Raw genomic sequence first — 18,687 nt, 5'->3', positions numbered from 1 at the left:
GGACCCTACTCAGGCAACTGCTTTGTATTCAGAGCTGTCAGGCTGCAGTAAGCTTGTGGAATGGCACCATCAGAGACTCCCAAATGATCCACTGCTCGATTCTGCCCTTTCCTTGCCTGTGGCAGGAAACTGGCACATGGCTTTAACTCCAGGTGCAGCAATGCTCTCCCACTCTCTGTCCATTTCCAGCCCTTTATGTGCACACAGGACAATGCATCTGCATCAGTGTTCCGGCTCCCTGGCCGGTACTTCAGGCTGAAATCATGGGCAGACAACGCCGCCAACCAACGACGGCTTGTGGCATTCAACTTCACTGAGGTCAGGATACAAATCAATGGATTGCTGTCTGTCTTCACCTCAGACTTGGCACCATACAGATAGTCACTTGACTTATCCACCACAGCCCATTTCGATGTCAGGAACTCCAATCTGTGTGTGGGATAGTTTCACTTGCAGGGTGACAGACTCTGGCTGGTGAAAGCGACTGGTCTCACTCTTGGCTGGCATCTGTGTGCAATACTGGGGGTCTGCAAAAGCCATTACAGGCACTTTTGTCAGCAGCTCCTTCAGTAACTGAAAGGCCTCTTCACATTTGGCATCCCATCTTGCTCCAAAAGGCTCCATCTTTACCATTTTCTCCTTTTGTCCTCCTGCCGTTCTTTCCCAGGGGAGGGTAACCACACAGAAGGTGATTCAAGAGGTGACTCAATTTAGAGCAGTCCTTCATGAACCTCTGACAGTACCCGAAATCTAAGGAATGAATGTAGGGCACTCACATTCTTGGGCTTTTGCCATGTGATTACCACCTCATTTTTGACGGATCGTAGCTACTCCAAACAAGAGACTATGTGCCCAACATAGCTGACAGACGTCTTGCAGAACTGGCAGTTGTCCAGTGACAGTTCTAACCCTTCAGCTTTCAGGCGGCCTAACACCTTCAGGTACCTCACCTTGTACTCTACCAGGGTGGACCCGAACACTACACAATGAGATCACCCAGGTACACCAGTACCTGAAGCAAGTTCATATCCCCAACAGTTTTCTCCATGATACGCTAGAAAGTAGCTGGAGCTCCAGACAGACCCTGGGGCATCCTTTCAAATTGAAAGAACCTAAGTGGGCAGATGAATGCATCTTCTCCTTGTCAGCCTTACTCATGGGTATCTGATAATACTCTCTGCTTAGGTCCAGTACACTGAACCACTTCACTCAGGTAGGCCGGTGCGTCCTTGATCCTCGGAACGGTATATTGGTTGGGGGCTGTGCGTCGGTTCAGAGTCCAATAGTCAACACACATTCGGACCTTCCCATTTTCTTCCTCACCACCGCAATGGGGGATGCATATGGACTCCTGCCCTCAGTGATAATCCCAGCTTTCTTCAGCTTCCACAGGTGCTGCTGAATGTCCTCCACCTTGGCTGGTGCCAGTCGCCAAGACCCTTCTCTGAAAGGGATGTCCTCTGTCACTTAGATGGTATGGCGAGTACTCTTGGAACAACCCACATCAAATTTATCAGCAGAAAAGACAAATTCAAATTTCAACATCTTCTCGGTCAATCTCTTCCAACCTCCAGGTACCAGGGAGTCACCAATGTTGAATGACTTGGCTGTCAACTATCCCTTTCCTCGAGCTGGTTTCTCTCCTGCTTGTCTCACCAGAAAACTAGGCATTACTGTCATCGGAAAAAGATGTAACTTTGGCATTCCTTGGCTGAGAGTGACTTCCCTTTCTGAGGTGTTCCTGACAATCATTGTCATCCTGTTTACCTGTACAACCAATGGCTTCTGCAGTTTGGGCCTCACTAGTACCCCAGCAGATAGACGTGACTACTCTTCGTGGTCTTCCAGAACATCCACCAAGATCATGCATTCCAGGAAATTCCAGGAAGTTTCCCATCACTCTGGCTATTTTCCCAGCCATAACATGATGGGTTTCAGCTGGGTGTACCACACAGTTCCTCGTTTGTGCTCATCATCCAGCCTAGGATAGATGCACACTTCCTCAAAAGCAGCTCTGGACACAGGGTGAATGGACAAGGTTTTCAGAAATCTCTCTCTAACTTTCTCCTTGCAGGCTCCCACTAGCCTCCTCACAATTGGACTACTTGTTCCCATGAGAATTGAAGCCTCACCCTTCTCGACCAGGTCCGGACAAACCAACACTAACATATCAAAGACCTCAGCTACACCCTCATCTGCCTCTGAAAACTCCAGCTTCAAAGACAAGTAACCATCATACGGGTAGTCATCAGTACTAAGGCCCCAGAGCCCGAGGACAGTGAGCTGCATCAATGGAAAGCACATCAAATACCAGCTTTAGGATAAATTGTACAGCGGACTAACCTGAGAGTCAGTGTCAAGTATGGCTCTAGCATAAATACCGTCAATCTGTAGTGATACACTGGAGCTTGCCCCACTAAGCCAGGAATAGGGTTTTTACTTCAGTTTCTTCCTTGAAACATTGATTGGAATGTGACTGCCTCCCCCCCACCCCCTCAACCACCACCGAGACTCCAGGCCGTTCTCTCACTGGGTTTCTCCAGAGTTTTCCGACTTCCCTTTCTGCTGAAGGAACTGTAGGCTCACTTTCCGATGGTTTCCCCATCCTTCACACTCTTGCCTGAAGTGACCCTCTTTATCACAGTTGTAACAGACGATACCGGTTGTTCCCCTTTTTCAAGGGACCCCATTCAAGAGCAGCCCTCTGCTTAGTATGTCCCCTCAGTGGGTCTGGCTCCCTATCGGCTTTGTTATGCTTGGTGGCAGCACCTGCTGATAATAACCAGGACACCTCGGCTCTAAGGTCTGCCATGAACTCCTGTAACACCCCTGTTTGTGGGACTTCAGAAACAGAGGTACTACCAAGGACTGTACCCTGCTGACAGAGGCCTCCCACTACTCCATCACATTTATCTCCTCTCTTACTTCTCTGATCAGCTCAACAAACAAGGGAGGGGGAGCATATCTTCAGATTCAGAGACTGAAAGCATGTCCTGTGATTGCATACCCTTTGCCACTTGGTCCATCCTTAATTGATTCACCTCAGCCACGTGGGTGGCACCTCTAAGCCACAAGCAACGCAGCTGTCTCTCCAGCTGAAAAAATGTAGGCAGTCAGTTTCTCCACTTTCTCCTGGAACATGCTCCTAAGTCTCGTCAGAAGCTCCACTGGGCTTCCTGTCATGCCAAAAATGTTTTCTAGCACTTACATGTAGCCTGCGGAAGTAGCTTAAGGGTTCTCTGCCTTTCAGGGCCTCACGACTTCAGCAGACAGACCTTTTGGACTCTCTACCAGTCGCTGTCTTTTCACATTATCAGCGAACAGTCACACATCCAGCATCTGAGAGGTCTGCTCCGCCCAAGTCTCTTATTCCTTCTCCCCGCCGAAGGTGGGCTTCACTCCCAAGAATATCCTCAGCCTGCGATATCTTTGACTCTCTGCACGTTTCCATTTCTCTGCCAGGAATGTAAGGGCCAATACCAACTCAGAATTTACAACTCTCACTGGAGGACTCATTAGACCTTCCACATCAGACCATTCCTTCCCCTCACTCCACAGAACGAGAGCGACTTGTCTTTAAAGTCTCTACCCTCAGCTACAGGAAACTTGGCTTTCAATTTGGCACTCTCGTCTACGCTCCACTTTCCTTGGAAAATATGGAAGGCCTATGGCCCTGTCTCTCCCGGGACCTCAATGGTACCAGGCAGATTCACTCCCGTTACGTCAGTGCTAGTCTGAACTAACAGTACATCCTTCCACACAGTTCGGTCAAATTGCCGCTCCATGATCGTAACTTTTCCTAATGATGTAACAGTGCTTAAAAGCCTAATTTTCTGGGCTGCGGATATCCACCCTGATTAGAACACAAGCATTAGCTACAGCTAATCTTTTTGAATTGCACCAATGCTTAACCCCTGAAGCATCCATAATCAAGTATCTTAATCACTTTCACGGACAATAGTTTAACACAGGCTTAACCACAAACCCACTTAATCAATTCTTAGGGCAATCACACAGTGTTCAATGAATTCACTCCCGGACAAGCCCCCACAATGAAACCCCCCTTTTACCAGGTGTCTCTGGAAATGCAGCTCATTAGCCCCTAGCTAACAGCCACTGGATTCTGCGGTGAGAACCCATCTTTCTCCGGCTTCGTATGTCTAGGGAGTAAATGGCTTTAGTCCCACCAAATCCATGGGGTTGGGATGTCTCGCCCACCCCGATGCCAGTTTGTGTGATTACTGCCTAGCAATAGCCAGACGGCATGAAATAACTGATCGCACACTACATACAACTATAAAGAAGTATATTTGTGAACGTCAACTTAACCAAAGAGTTAAGTCAGTGTTGGCACGTGGCCTAGTGGATAAGGCATCAGTCTACTGATCTGAAGGTCACTGGTTCGAGCCTCAGCTGAGACATGTTGTGTCCTTGAGCAAGACACTTAACAACACATTGCTCTGCGATGACACCGGTGCCAAGCTGCTTGGGTCCTAGTGCCTTTTCCTTGGACAACATCAGTGGCATGGAGAGGGGAAGGCTTGCAGCATGGGCAACTGCCGGTCTCCCATACAACCCTGCCCAGGCCTGCGCCCTGGAAACCTTCCAAGGCACAAATCCATGGTCTCATGAGACTAACGGATGCCTATACCTATAACCAAAGAGTTAATAAAGAAAAGAAACAAAAGGGCCCATTATAATTAAACAGTCAAATGTGCACAGGTTTGAGCTCAAATCTTCTGAAAGTCATATTCACCGATCCTCGGCATATCTCCTTGCCTGGGCTCCATTGAATCACGTTTGGATTGAATCCTATGACTGATTCTCTCCAGTGTCTTCTCTTTTCATCTCCTGCTGAAAAAGACAAACACTGCTTCTACAGATAGACCATTACATGGAATACCCTACAGCATTAGCAATAAAACACTTACTAGGGCGTTACACTTAAATTAGAACAGCAACAAATCAAGCTGAATGGAATGGAATGCTGCCAAAAGAACGGCTATAATATGGCAAGAAAAAATCTGTGAAACCAACAAATGATGAATTAGGAGAAATGACCATTAAAAGTGACCTTAAAAAGATTAGGCCAATCAATCTCTTAAAATGTATCTAGTTAAAGTAGGCTGCACAGCACCCATGACAGGACCACTAGACTCAAAAGTGATTACATTCGCCAAGCTGTAAAGCTGGTCAGCATCTCCACCCACTAACCAAACCCCCAACTCCAGTACTTCTATCATTTCTTGTTGGAGTCACCCGATGTACAGACACTCCTGTGCCTAATGGCACTTTATGGACACACAGAACAATCAATCCATTTTAAATATTTATATTGTTATATTTGTTGTGGTTTCGTATTACTGTGCTCTTTAACTGTTTGTGTTTTATTATGCTGCACTGGGTCTGGAGTAACAACTATTCCATCCTCCGTTATATTCAAGCACTGGAAATGGCATTAAACATCCTTGAACTTGAAATGTAATTAATATTAACATATGAAATTAATTATAATATACCAAATTTATATTGTAAAATGAAATAATCAATTATTATAATTTCATAATAATATAACTGAAGATGATAAAATAACTATTAGTTGTCACGACAACCCAGCTGATTGACAAACGTCCTTCCAGAAATGAAATCTGATAATCTGATCTAGACTGGCCCCTTTGTGCTTATAGTGAAATGCTCATAACTTCCCTCTGGAATAGCTCAGTCATATTGAAACTGCTGCATAATGTGGGTGTACCTCAATTATAAGGTCTGATATGATTCAAGGTTTATCAAAACCATCTTAAAGAGTGTGAAATGCTATCTTTACCAACAGCACCTACATATTGCTAATAACAAAATAGCAAAATGTGTACCACGTGTCATTTCATACCCTCATTTAAACATTAAATAAAGGCCTTGTCCTGCCAAAAGCCTATTCTGTAATTGTTAACTGGAACTTGAACTTCCAGGTAAACTTCTTAACTACCTCCTGTATGTAATGACGTGGTCATTGAGTACATGATCGTGGTCTTCTGCTACTGTAGTCCATCCACTTCAAGGTTCAACATGTTGTACATTTAGAGATGTTCTTCTGCAAACCCAGGATGCATGTCCTACTGTCTCTACACCCATGGTTGCGTGGCTAGGCAGTTCTAACACCATCTATAAATTTGCCGATGACACAACTATTGTTGGCTGAATTTCAGATGGTGATGAGGAAGTGTACAGGAGTGAAATCAATCAGCTGGTTCAGTGGTGCCTGAGCAACAACTTTGCACTCATTGTCAGTAAGACCATGGAATTGATTGCAGACTTCAGGAAGGAGAAGTCGAGGGACCTTACACCAGTCCTCATCAGGAATCAGAAGTGGCTATATTTCATTAGGAGTCTGAGGAGAATTGGCATGTCACCCAAGACACTCACAAATTTCTACAGATGTACCATGGAGAGCATTCTAACTGGCTGCATCACCGTCTGGTATCGCGGGGCCACTGGACCGGATCAGAAAAGGCTGCAGAAAGTTGTAAACTCTGCCAGCTCCATTATGGGCACTAGCCTCCCCAGCATCAAGGACACCTTCAAAAGGCAATGCCTCAAAAAGGCAGCATCCATCATCAAGGACTTCCATCATGCAGAACATGCCCTCTTCTCATTGCAATCTTTGAGGGAGAGGTAGAGGAGCCTCAAGACACACACAGAGTTTCAGGAACAGCTTCTTCCCCTCAACCATCAGGTTTCTGAATGGACAATGAACTCATGAACACTCCCTCAGTATTTTTATTCCCTCTCTTTTTGTACTATTTACTTAATATGTTTTTCTTTGTTTATATATCCTTTTTGTAATTTATAGTTTTTGTTTTCATGTATTGCAATGTACTGCTACAACAAAACAACAAATTTCATGACATATGCCGGTGACACTAAACCTGATTCAAAAACCATTGAACCATTGCTTTAACAAGTGGTTATTTGAGTTACCGTTGCCTTCTGGTTTGCTTGAACCAGTCTTGCCATTTTCCTCTGACCTCCACCATTAACAAGGCATTTTCACCTACAGAACTGCCACTCATGGACAGTATTTTTGTTTTTTTCAGTTCCCTATAAACTCTAGAAACCGTTGTGGATGAAAATCCCAGGAGATCAACATTTTCTAAGATACTCAAACTACCCCATCTGGGACCAGCAAGCATTCTATGGTGAAAGTCACTTACATCATAGTTCTTCCACATTGCTCTGCATAATAACTGACCCTCTTGACCACTTTTATGCATTGAGCTTTTATGCTTTTATGCATTGAGATGCTGCCATATGATTGGCTGGTTAGATATTTGCATCAACAAGCAATTGTACAAATGTACCTAATAAAAAAAAATATAGTTCCAGGCAAATTCATCACAGAAAAAAACATCCTGGGAGTCAATGTCTCCCTCTGCAACTGGATCCACCTCTTCCTGACCAATAGAATGCAATCAGTAAGGATAGGCAGCAACATCTGAGCCACAATTATTCTGAACAGCGGTGCTCCACAAGGTTGTGTTCTCAGCTCCCTGCACTACTCTCTGAACACTCATGGCTGCATGGAAAGATTCTGCTCCAACCCTATCTACGTTTGCACTGTAATCGGCCATATCTCAAATAATGATGAGTTGAAGGGCAGATAGGAGGTAGAGACCTTAGTGACATGCTGTCATGCCACCAACCTTCCCTCAATGCCAACTAAACAAAAGAGCTGGTCGTTGACTTCAGAAAGGGGAGAAGTGCACATGCTTCTGTCTACATCAACAGTGCTGAAGTTGAGAGGGTTGAGGGCTTTAAAGGTCCGAGGAGTGAATATCATCAAAAACCTGTCCTGGTCCAACCACTTTGATGTCACAGTCAAGAAAGCTCATCAAGGCCTTTACTTCCTCAGGAAGCTAATCAAATTTGGCATGTTCCTGTTAACTCTCAGCAACTTTTATCAATGCACCGTAGAAAGAATTCTGTCGAGATGCATAACATAGCAACTGCTCTTCATGTGACCATAAGAAACTCCCGAGAGTTATGGCTATAGCTCAGCACATCAAGAGAAACAGCATCTCCCTCTATGAAAACTGTGACTCTGTCTATGCTTGCTGCCTCAATAAAGTAGGGTCAGGTTTGATATTATTGGCATATGTCATGAAATCTGTTGTTTTGCGATGGCAGTACATTGCTATAAATAATAATAAAAACTATAAATTACTATATATATGTCTATAAAACTAATTGAAATAAGTAGTACAAAAAAAGTGGAAATAATATTGATGGAAATTTGAAACTGATTACCCTTTCCAGTTCTGATCCCTCAATAAGGACTGGTTTGTTTTCCCTCAATTTCCCCTTCCTGAATTCCATAATTAATTCTTTAGTCTTACTGACATTGATTGAAAGATGGTCTCTGTGACATCACTCATTCAGCTGATCTATCTTGCTTCTGTATGACTCCTCATTGTGTAAATTGTGTAAATAATAGTTGTGTCTTTGGCAAAATTATAGATGGAGCTAGAGCTGTGCATATATACACAGTCATAGGTGCAGAGAGAATCCAGCAGTGGGCTAAGCATGCATCCTGGAGGTGCACCGGTGTTGATTGTCAGCAAGCAGATGTTATCTCTGATCTGCACAGACTGTGGTATCCCCGTGAGGAAGTCAAGGGTCCAGTTGCAGAATGATGTACAGTGGCCCAGGTTTTGGAGCTTGTTGATTAGAACTAAGGATATGATTATATTGAAGGCTGAGCTATAGTAAATGAATTGCAGCCTGACGTGGGTATTACTATTGTCCTGATGATCCAAGGCTGAGTGGGGAGCCAGTGAGATTGCATCTGCTATATCTATTGTGGCAATAGGCAAATTGCAGCAGATCCAGGTCCATGTTTAGGTGGGAGATGAGTTTAGCTAACATAATCAAAGATACCACTCACCCTAGATATTCTTTCTTCTCCTCTCTCCTATTAGACAGAAGAAAGTAAAGCCCAAAAGTACATAACACCTAACTGAAAGACAATTTCTACCCCTTGTATGATAAGGTGGAATCTTGATCTCACAATCTCCATTATTATCTTGTACTTTGTTGTTTCCCTGCACTGCAGTTTCCCCTGTACATTTTACACTTTATTCTGCATTGTTACTGTTTTACTTTGTTCTATCTCAATGCACTATTCAATAATTTTGATCTGTAGGAACATTATACAAGACAAGCTTTTCAAATAATCTTGGTACATGCACTAATACCAACTTACGTAAATAACTTCAAAATTAGAGAAATACAAATGAGAGATAGATACTGGTGAAGTATCAGTTATAAACTGTGGAAACAGGTGTTAAAAGTTTGGATGCCTTCTGCTCTCCTCAAGTAGTAATTTCAGTTCCGTGGTCTGAACATCACCTTCTTGACCAACACTGGAAAAACTGAAAGTGAAGGCGATCACAGAATATTTTGTATTCTGAGTGATTCCATCTTCCCAGTATTCACAAGAGAATCCATTAGTATCTTGATATTTACAAACAGAGATAACCTAAGTGAAATCATTGAAGTGTTGCAGTTTGGGATGACTAGACTGGAGGACTTTCACAGTGAATGGAAAGGCCCAACAAAGGTTCTCGGGGGTATGAGTACATGGTTTCCTGAAGTGACATTGCAGGTAGACTGTGGTAAGAAGTCTTTTGACATGTTGTACTTCTTCATTCAGGGCTCTGACATAGATATTGTGATGTTATGTTGCAGTTGTGCAAGGCATTGGTGAGACTGCATTTGGAATGTAATATGCAGTTTTTGTCACTCGGATATAGGAAAGATACCATTAAGCTGGAAAGAGGGCAGAGGAGATTTACAAGGATGTTACTGGATTTAAGAGACCGAGTTATGGAGAGAGGTTGAGCAGATTAGGACTACTTTTATTGCATAGAAGAATGACGGCTATAGATAGGATCAATGCACAGTCTTTTTCCTGATGTTACAGAATCCAGGATTTTAGATCCATGTTGGCTTAAGGTAAGAGGGGAGAGATTTAGTAGGGATCTGAAGGGCACGTTTTAGCCCAGAGATGATTAGTATGTGGAAAGACTTGCCAGAAGAAGTGTTTAAGGCAGGTACGTTAACAGAATTTAAAAGGAACTTGGACAGGTACATGGATAGGGAAGGTTTGGAGTGAAATGAGACTAACACAGCTAACTGGGTCTAGCTCAGATGGGAATCTTAGTTGTCATGGACCTGTTGAACTGTAAGGCCTGGCTCTACATTGTATGACTCTATGACTCTAAGTCAAAGACCATCTAAAAGTTTTCAAAACAGATAAATCACCATGGATATATTTTGCATTTATGTGATCAAGAACTCAAAGTAAACAGATTTACTGGTGAAGGTGTACTGGGAGCGACTGAAAGCGTGGATAAAATTGGATAAAATATGTAAGGTCCTAAACACAATAGATTAGATTTAGTGCACACAACTACTCATTAGAAGAAATTAAGAACTTATATAAAGATGCTGAAATATCTATGAGCAAGTTCTACCTTAGATCCCCAGATCTTACAGAACCGGTCTGGATTACTTCTATAATGGAGGACGAGAACATGAACTGCACCTGCACCAAGTACAATAAAACTGAGAACACTTCACACCTGATGACCAGATGTTACTTATTTATTTATTGAGGCATTGCACTTCTGGCCCTTTGAGACACACAGCCCAGCAATCCCCGGATTCAATCCTAGACTGGATGGCATCCGCTAGTCTCGCAAGACCATGGATCTGCGCCTGGAAAGTCTTGCAAGTGTCCCCTTCAGGGCGCAGGCCTGGGCAAGGTTGTATGGAAGACCAGCAGTTGCCCAAGCAGCAGGTCTCCCCTCTCCACATCACCAATGTAGTCCAAGGGAAGGGTAAGGGCCAATACAACTTGGTACCAGTGACGTCGCAGGAGTTGCCAGAGCGGGGTTGAAGGCAATGTCAGACTGCCTTAGGGACTCCAGCTCCGGATTTGTCCTCAGGGTTTACTCCCGAAGCCTTTCCCATGAGTGGGTATGACCGCAAAGCAACAGAGGTTTGAAATCAGAGTTTTCCCTCTCTTGGATGGATTGCCTTCCCAGGCTGATGAGCTCTATCTACCCGAATCCTAGACTACTAACAGAACAATTCACAATGACCAATTAACCTACCATCCCGTACTTCTTTGGACTTTGGGAGGAAACCGGAGCACACAGAGGAAGCCCACACGGTAATGGGGAGAAAGTACAGACTTACAGTCAGCAGCAGAATTGAGCCCAGGTCACTATACTGTAAAGCTTTGTGCTAACATTACGCTACCATGTCGCCCTGCTGGTCCTCAAGAGGGTGTTTCATTCTCACTGCTCCAGATTTCCCTTAACCTTGCTTCTCCTCTCCAGCCAACTACCGTTACACACCTCAGATTGCGGCTCAGTGGCAGTGCACTGATATGCGGTGGGGGTGGGTCCAGAGCCACTCTGCTTCTCCGGTTGACACCAGGGGGTAGTTGATGTAAGAATCAAGACAACACTTATTTGTGGAAGCAGGGAAGTGCACATATGTGTCTATTTAATTGTTTGCTAGAATTTTATCATTTATTTTTTAAACAATATCAATTTTTCTTAAATTAGTCAGAGTACCTTTCAGGAGACATCTACAGTTTAAAGGCCTTTACCTGTAACAGAAGCCTACAGCCACCAGGACCTCTCTCCCTCTTGTGGATACAGAAATTCTGCTCACGTGGCCTATTAAAATCAGAATGTAAGTCGACGTTGTATCTAGCACAAATGCAGCCCATCATTTATTTAAGGACAATCACCTCTCATTCTTTTAAATCAGATGATATAGACCCAGTCTGCTCAATCTTTCCTCATTTGACTGCACTCCCATTTCAGAAATCAATCAAGTAAACTTACAGTACACTGATTTCAAAACAAATCCATTCTTACCGAGATAAGCAGACCAAAATTGTGTAGAGGTGGCCTTCTCAAAGCTCAAATCAAATTTGGCAAGGATATCTTAACCTTGTGCTTCCATGTCTATGTTGTACAGGGCAAAGTGTTGTTTGCTTTCTTCATTACTTGTTGCATTGGTACATTATCTTTTTATAATTTGTCTGAGTTTTTTGAGGAGATGATGGAGGTAATTGATTCAAGATTCCAAATTTTCTATTGTCATTTTTCAGTACATAGGTGTAAAGGATAATGAAATGAGTGTACCTCTGGATCTGATGCAGCTGAAAAAGCACAGTAAGCATAAAGAACATAATAAATATTAAAGCATAACATTAGTATATATACCTAGATTGTACATGCATAAAGAAACACTAGGTACAGGAGCATCTGTACATAAGGTGACTGACAAGAAATCATAAAATAGTGGTGGGTGGGTTAATGGGTGGATGTGTTAATCAGCCTTAGGGCTTGGGAATAGTAACTTGATGAAGGTAGAGCTGTGAATTTTGTTTCCATGGCTTTTAGTACAGTTTCTGTCAAGGTTCCACATGGTAAGCTCATCCAGAAGATTGAGATGCATGGGATCCACAGTGATTTGGCCATTTAGATTCAGAATTGGCTTGTCCATGGAAGACAGAGCAGTGGTTGATGGGACACGTTCTGGCTGGAGTTGTGACAAGTATTGTTCTACAGGGACCTATACTTGGACCTCTGCTGTTAGTGATATACAGTGTGTAAATGACATAGATCAGAATCAGAATCAGAATCAGGTTTATTATCACTGGCATGTGATGTGAAATTTGTTAACTTAGCAGCATCAGTTCAATGCAATACAAAATACAGAAGAGAAAAAAAATAAACAAAATAAAACAACAAATAAACAAACAAATAAATAAATAAATTGCAGTAGACATATATTGAATAGATTTTAAAAAAGTGCAAAAAAACAGAAATACTGTATATTTAAAAAAGTGAGGTGGTGTCCAAGAGTTCAATGTCCATTTAGGAATCAGGTGGCAGAGGGGAAGAAGCTATTCCTGAATCACAGAATGTGTGCCTTTAGGTTTCTGTACCTCCTACCTGATGGTAATAGTGAGATAAGGGCATGCCCTGAGTGCTGGGGGTCCTTAATAATGGACGCTGCCTTTCTGAGACACTGCTCCCTGAAGATGTCCTGGGTACTTTGTAGGCTAATACCCAAGATGGAGCTGACTAGATTTACAACATCTTGCTGCTTCTTTCGGTCCTGTGCAATAGCTCCCCCCTTCCCCCCCCCCACCCCCGGACCATGATGCAGTCAGTCAGAATGCTCTCCACGGTACTTCTATAGAAGTTTTTGAGTGTATTTGTTGGCATGCCAAATCTCTTCGGACTCCTAATGAAGTATAGCCGCTGTCTTGCCTTCTTTGTAACTGTATTGATATATTGGGACCAGGTTAGATCCTCAGAGGTCTTGACACCCAGGAACTTGATAATAATGTGGATGGTTGGCATAGTACATTGCAGAAGGCACAAAGATTGGTGGTATTGTGGGATACTGTGGGATACAGATCAGCAGCAGGTATGAGCAGAGAAGTAGCAGATGAAGTTTAATCTGGGCAAGTGTGAGGGGTTCCTCAGTACTGATGTACAGAGGGATCTTAGAGTTCAAGCCCATAGTTCACTGAAAGTGGCTGCGCAAGTTGATAGTTATGTTGTAGATTTATAAAACTCTAATTAGGCTACATTTGGAGCATTACATTCAATTTGGGTGACCCCATTATAGATAGGATGTGGATGTAAAATAAGTTTACCAGTGTTTTTCCTGGATTAGAGGGCATATGCTATGAAGAAAGGTTGGACGGACTTAAATTGCTTTCTCTGGAGCAGCAGAAGCTGAGGAGAGATCTAATACAAAGTTTATAAAATTATTAGAAGCATAGAAAGAGTTAGACAGCCAGTACCTATTCCCCCAGGGTTTAAATGTCTAATTCCATGTATTTAAGGGCCAAGGAGATACATTCAAAGGAGAACTGCAGAACAAGTTTTTTTAAAACAGGGAGTAGTGGGATGCTGGGCCCTCCAGGGATGGTAGTAGAGTCATTTAAGAAGCTTTCAGATAAGGGCATGAATACATTGAGAATGGAGGGATATGGACGTTGTGTTGGTAAAAGGGCCTAGTTCAGTTCAGCATTTAATTACTAGATTAATTAGTTTGGCACAACATTGTAGGTCAAAGGGCATCTACCTGTGCCACACTGACCTTTGTCCTGTGTTCTAATTCATGTGTGCATGAAGACACCCAAATTACTCCAATAATATTTAATGGCTGCTGTCCAGTAAAAAAAACTGTTTTCTACCTAACAAAGTGAATAATTTCCCATTTTCCCACTCCTTTTTGTTCCTCTCAATTAACCTCTCTATATCCCTTTTCAATTTCCTTCCCATAGCTCACTTTCCCACATCACTTAACATCATCAGCAAACTTGATTACAATCAACCCCTTTTTTCCAAGTCATTTATATACCATTAGCTGCTGGCGTTCATCCACTCATCCATTTATCCATTTAGACTTTCACTGATTACAATCCGCCGACTTCAAAGCCATCTATTTATCTCCATGTCTGTTAATCAATATGACATCCATGCCAGTGTTTTAACTCGCAAATATAAGACCTTGCTTTAAATCTTTTACATGACATCTTATCTATTGCCTTTTGAAAATATAATTGTTAAGTTGTGTGTATCACAAAGCAAGACTATGGCAGATGGAATTGGAGTAACATACTGGCATAGTGAATTAGTTAATGGACAGTAAAAGTGTAGGAATGAACAGGTCATATTCCAGTTGTTTAGCTGTGACTAATGGTTCCCATAGGACCCCAGATGTTCACAATTTATATCAATGATTTTAATGAGCAAACCAAGTTTGCTGGTGATAGTAAACTGGGGTGGGAGGTGGGGTGGACAGTTTGGGTTGTGAGGTGGACGTGCAGAGGTTTCAAGGAAATATGAGGAAACTAAGAAGATCAATTGCTTCACAACAGATGAAATATAACTTGGAAATAAAAGGAGGTCATCTGTCTTGTTAGCTAAAGGCTAAATGGTGATAGACTGAAAGAAGTGAGCATTCAGAGGAAACTGGGTGTGCATTTACATAAATCTTGAAAGTTAGTCTGCAAGTACAACAAGCAGTTAGGAAGACAATTAAGATGTTTTCCTTTTGCAAGGGGATTTGAGAGCAAATTAATGGTATTTTAATCCAGTTATATGGATGTCATGGTCCAGTCCATGAAATCCACATTCCAGTTCATGGTGCGGTCCATGTTCCTTATTCCAGGTTTTCCAGTTTTCCCCAGTTTCTGTTGTGGCAGCTGATTCTTGTTTGGGCTGGCTTGATAAATAGCTTCAGGATTCAGCCTCTGGCTGCTGGATTGTTCCTATCCGTATCCCTTCGCTTTGCCTTGCCTCCACTGCTGTCAAGTTCAATCACCGGAGCAAGATAAGGAACTGTCTTTCGTTGTTTTGAACTGTCTCTGTGTCCATGCATTTGCTAGGTAGGTCTGGCCATTTGCTGCTACCTAGTGTTGGGAACTGTCTTGTTGTATTCTGCATTCTGTGTATGAGTCCCAGCCCTACGTCCTGTGCCCAAGGAAGGGTCCCAGCTCTGTGTTCTGTGTATTAGTCCTGGCCCTATGTCCTGTTTCCAAGGAGGGGTCCTGGCTCTTTGTTCCATGTTCCTGTCTCTCCCTTGACTAAGTCAAGGCTTCGGGGTCTTGTCCAGTCCTAGCCATGTCCAATAACCTTGTCCTGTCCAAGCCACGGCTTTGTGTTCTTGACTTGTCCATGTGCCTTACCAACCCAGGAGTACCTTGTCCATCCCAGTGCTGGGGTTCCCTCATCCTGTCCAGGAGTCTCACATCCAGACTTGTTGCTTCTCCTTGTCCTGTAGCTACATCTTGTCCTCGCCTGGTTCTGGAGTCTGAGCCTGAGTCAAGACCCAGGTTCTGGCTTCTTGCCCATTCTCTGGCTTAGAGTCCATACCCAAGCCTCGTCACGTCCTTGCCTAGTTCTGGGATCCGAGCCCGAGTCAAGACCCAGGTTCTGGGTCCTTGGCCAGTCTCTGGCTCAGAGTCCAAGCCCAGGCTCCTAGTTCCCAGTTCCATGTCCTGGTTCCACTATCCTTGTCAAGTCCTAGCCCAGGCCTGGAATCCTTGTCTCATCCAGGGCCTGTTTCATGTCCAGCGTCCTTTCTTTCTCACTTCCCTTGCTCCCTTCTCACACCTAGACCTGTTCCTGGTAGTTCAGTGTCTGTGTCTTACTTTGGGTCCACTCCCAACGCCCTCCTTATGACAATGGGCCCCTGGGTGAGATTACATCCAGGGGTATAGGAATTTAAAGATCTACACTTGGTGAATTAGGAACAGCTTCTTCCCCTCTGTAATAAGATTTCTGGATGGCCATGAACACTTCATTCTTTTTATTTGCATTATTTATTTTGTAATTTAGAGTACTTTTATGTTTTTGCATTGTACCGATGCCACAAAGCATCACATTTCTCAACACAAGTCAGTGATAATAAACCGGAATTAGATTCTGAATATAAAACTAGTTTCCCTGGCTTAACGAAACATATACTTGCAAGAGAGGGAGTGTTATGAAGATGAACAGTATGTTTCCTGGGAGAGGTGAATTTGTACTATATCAAGTGATTGAAGGGATGAAATGGATTTCCCTAAAAAGAGGTATTTAGAGATAGGGTCAAGGAAGAATAATAACATCCAGGGATGGGAGTGGGTCTGTGAAGAAACTACTTTATCTAGATTCTAGAGGGTAGTGAACCTTTTGAGTTCTTTACCTACGAGGTTCAGCTGCTGAGTATCTTTGAAACAGAGATTAATTCAATAGATGTTTGGATATCAAATGAATCAATGAATGTTGGTTTAGTGCAGAAAAGTGATGCTGAGGAAAAAGATATACTGATTGAATGATCCATGTGGATGGCATGTAAACAATGGGACATGTGACAATAGTAAGCCATTTTACCATTGAACCTATTGAATGCTGGAGCAGGTGCAAGGGACCAAATGGCCTACTTAGGCTTTTATTTCTCACATTCTTCTGTACTTACTTCACACAGCTACTCTCAGTCTTTAACAGTTCTTATGGGTCTCTGTGCATGTTTGGGTTGAGGAAAATAAGGTAGCCGAGCAATCACTTAAATTAGCGATGTAAATGTAGTGGTGCCTTTGCATAAAAGGGAGGTGAGAACCATATTTAACAAGTCTATTTGATCACTGTGGCAACAAAGTTGTGATAAGGTAAAAGAAAAGATGTCATTTATATGAAATGCAGAGGGTGGTGGGAACTCAACTGGGAGACAGGTATAAAAGTAGGGAAGAAGTTATACTTACACGTCTATGTAATGGACATAAACAAAAGAAAATCTGCAGATGCTGGAAATCCGAGCAACACACACAAAATGCTGGAGGAACTCAGCAGGCCAGGCAGCATCTATGGGAAAAAAAGTACAGTCAATGTTTAAGCCCGAAACTTTGACACTACTTTTTACAGAGATGCTACCTGGCCTGCTGAGTTCCTCCAGCATTTTGTGTGTGTGTGTGTGTTGCTATGTAATGGACATACAAGGCTGAATAAATCCTCATTCAGAATTAATATACGTGATACAGGTATTTGTAGGGAGTGCATTTGTCAAGAAAAAGTGCAGCAAATATTGTTTGAATACCAGTTCCTATGAAGTGCAAGGAAAATATCTAATTGCTAGATTGAGATCTTTGGGACAGACACAGTTTAACATGAAAAGTTTGTTAGGATATCACTGTCATTATATAAGGTGTGCATTTGACTTTCTGTAAAGCATTAGACTTTTTGATATTATTTGAGTTTATTTTTGGGTGGGTGATGGAATTTAGCGGGTATACTTCCTGCCACTTTGCTCCACACTCCAATGCGCCTTATGTTGGTCTCCCAATTGTCATGAAACTGTGCAAGAAGAAGAGGAGGAACATTTTGCCAAACACTGTTCCCATTCTGTATGTTGGTACTGCCTAATATTGTGCTTCTCTAAGTTCCCTGTTATCTCCCAGCATTTCCCTGGCGATTTATAACGGACTATTTAGTAAATAGTTCCCATTTCTCTGTCCTTTCTTCTATGAAATTAAATTTGTTTCCAGAAACACAAAGCACAGCAAAGAGGATTGACCTTGAAGTGCTCCAAATGAATTAACTATCAATTCAATGTTATACTGCAGGAACTTCCCTCTGCATTGAACTGAAATGTCAGCCTAGATTTTCAGCTTAACTGTTTGGAATGGACCCAAAGAATGTGATGTCATAAATCTGCACAACTAAGTTTGACAAATCTGAAGTATTTGAAAAGATCTGAACATTTCATTTAGTAATTGTGTGTGAAATTGGACTATGTTTGAATGTGCATATCTATTATTAGTTGTTATTTTACTTTGGTGATTGACTTCACATTTTTAACATATTGCAAGATACAAGAGCCTATTCTCCACAGTGTGAAGAACAATGTAGGAAACGCATGTTCTCCATTCATCACTGCAGCATTGTGGGATTCAACTCCTTTTAGAAACAAACAAGAAGATTGTATTACTGTTATTTATAAGAACAGTTAATCCATCAAATAGACTAGCATAAGGAGTTCATGGTTCCCACACGAAGTTTACAAGTTGAAAGAAAGGATATTGCCAACTGCACCATTCATTTG

The 18,687-nt window shown here is 42.6% G+C and overlaps 1 long non-coding RNA gene across 2 annotated transcripts in view; it reads left to right on the top strand.

The window, feature by feature from the left end:
* The window catches only part of LOC140734719 (uncharacterized), a 41,664-nt gene that overhangs the window by 12,716 nt on the left and 10,261 nt on the right, over positions 1-18,687 (top strand). The window contains exon 1 of one of the 2 annotated variants that reach the window (XR_012100593.1): positions 15,378-15,493. The exons of the other annotated variant lie outside the window; for it this stretch is intronic. This is a non-coding gene — a long non-coding RNA (uncharacterized lncRNA). Of the gene's footprint in view, positions 1-15,377; positions 15,494-18,687 lie in introns of those variants that run through there. 2 annotated transcript variants of the gene reach the window in all.

The sequence above is a fragment of the Hemitrygon akajei genome, chromosome 10, assembly GCF_048418815.1.
Source record: "Hemitrygon akajei chromosome 10, sHemAka1.3, whole genome shotgun sequence".
Taxonomy (NCBI): Eukaryota; Metazoa; Chordata; class Chondrichthyes; order Myliobatiformes; family Dasyatidae; genus Hemitrygon; species Hemitrygon akajei.
Note: the sequence above shows the minus strand (reverse complement) of the source record. Positions and strands in the feature narration are given on the sequence as shown.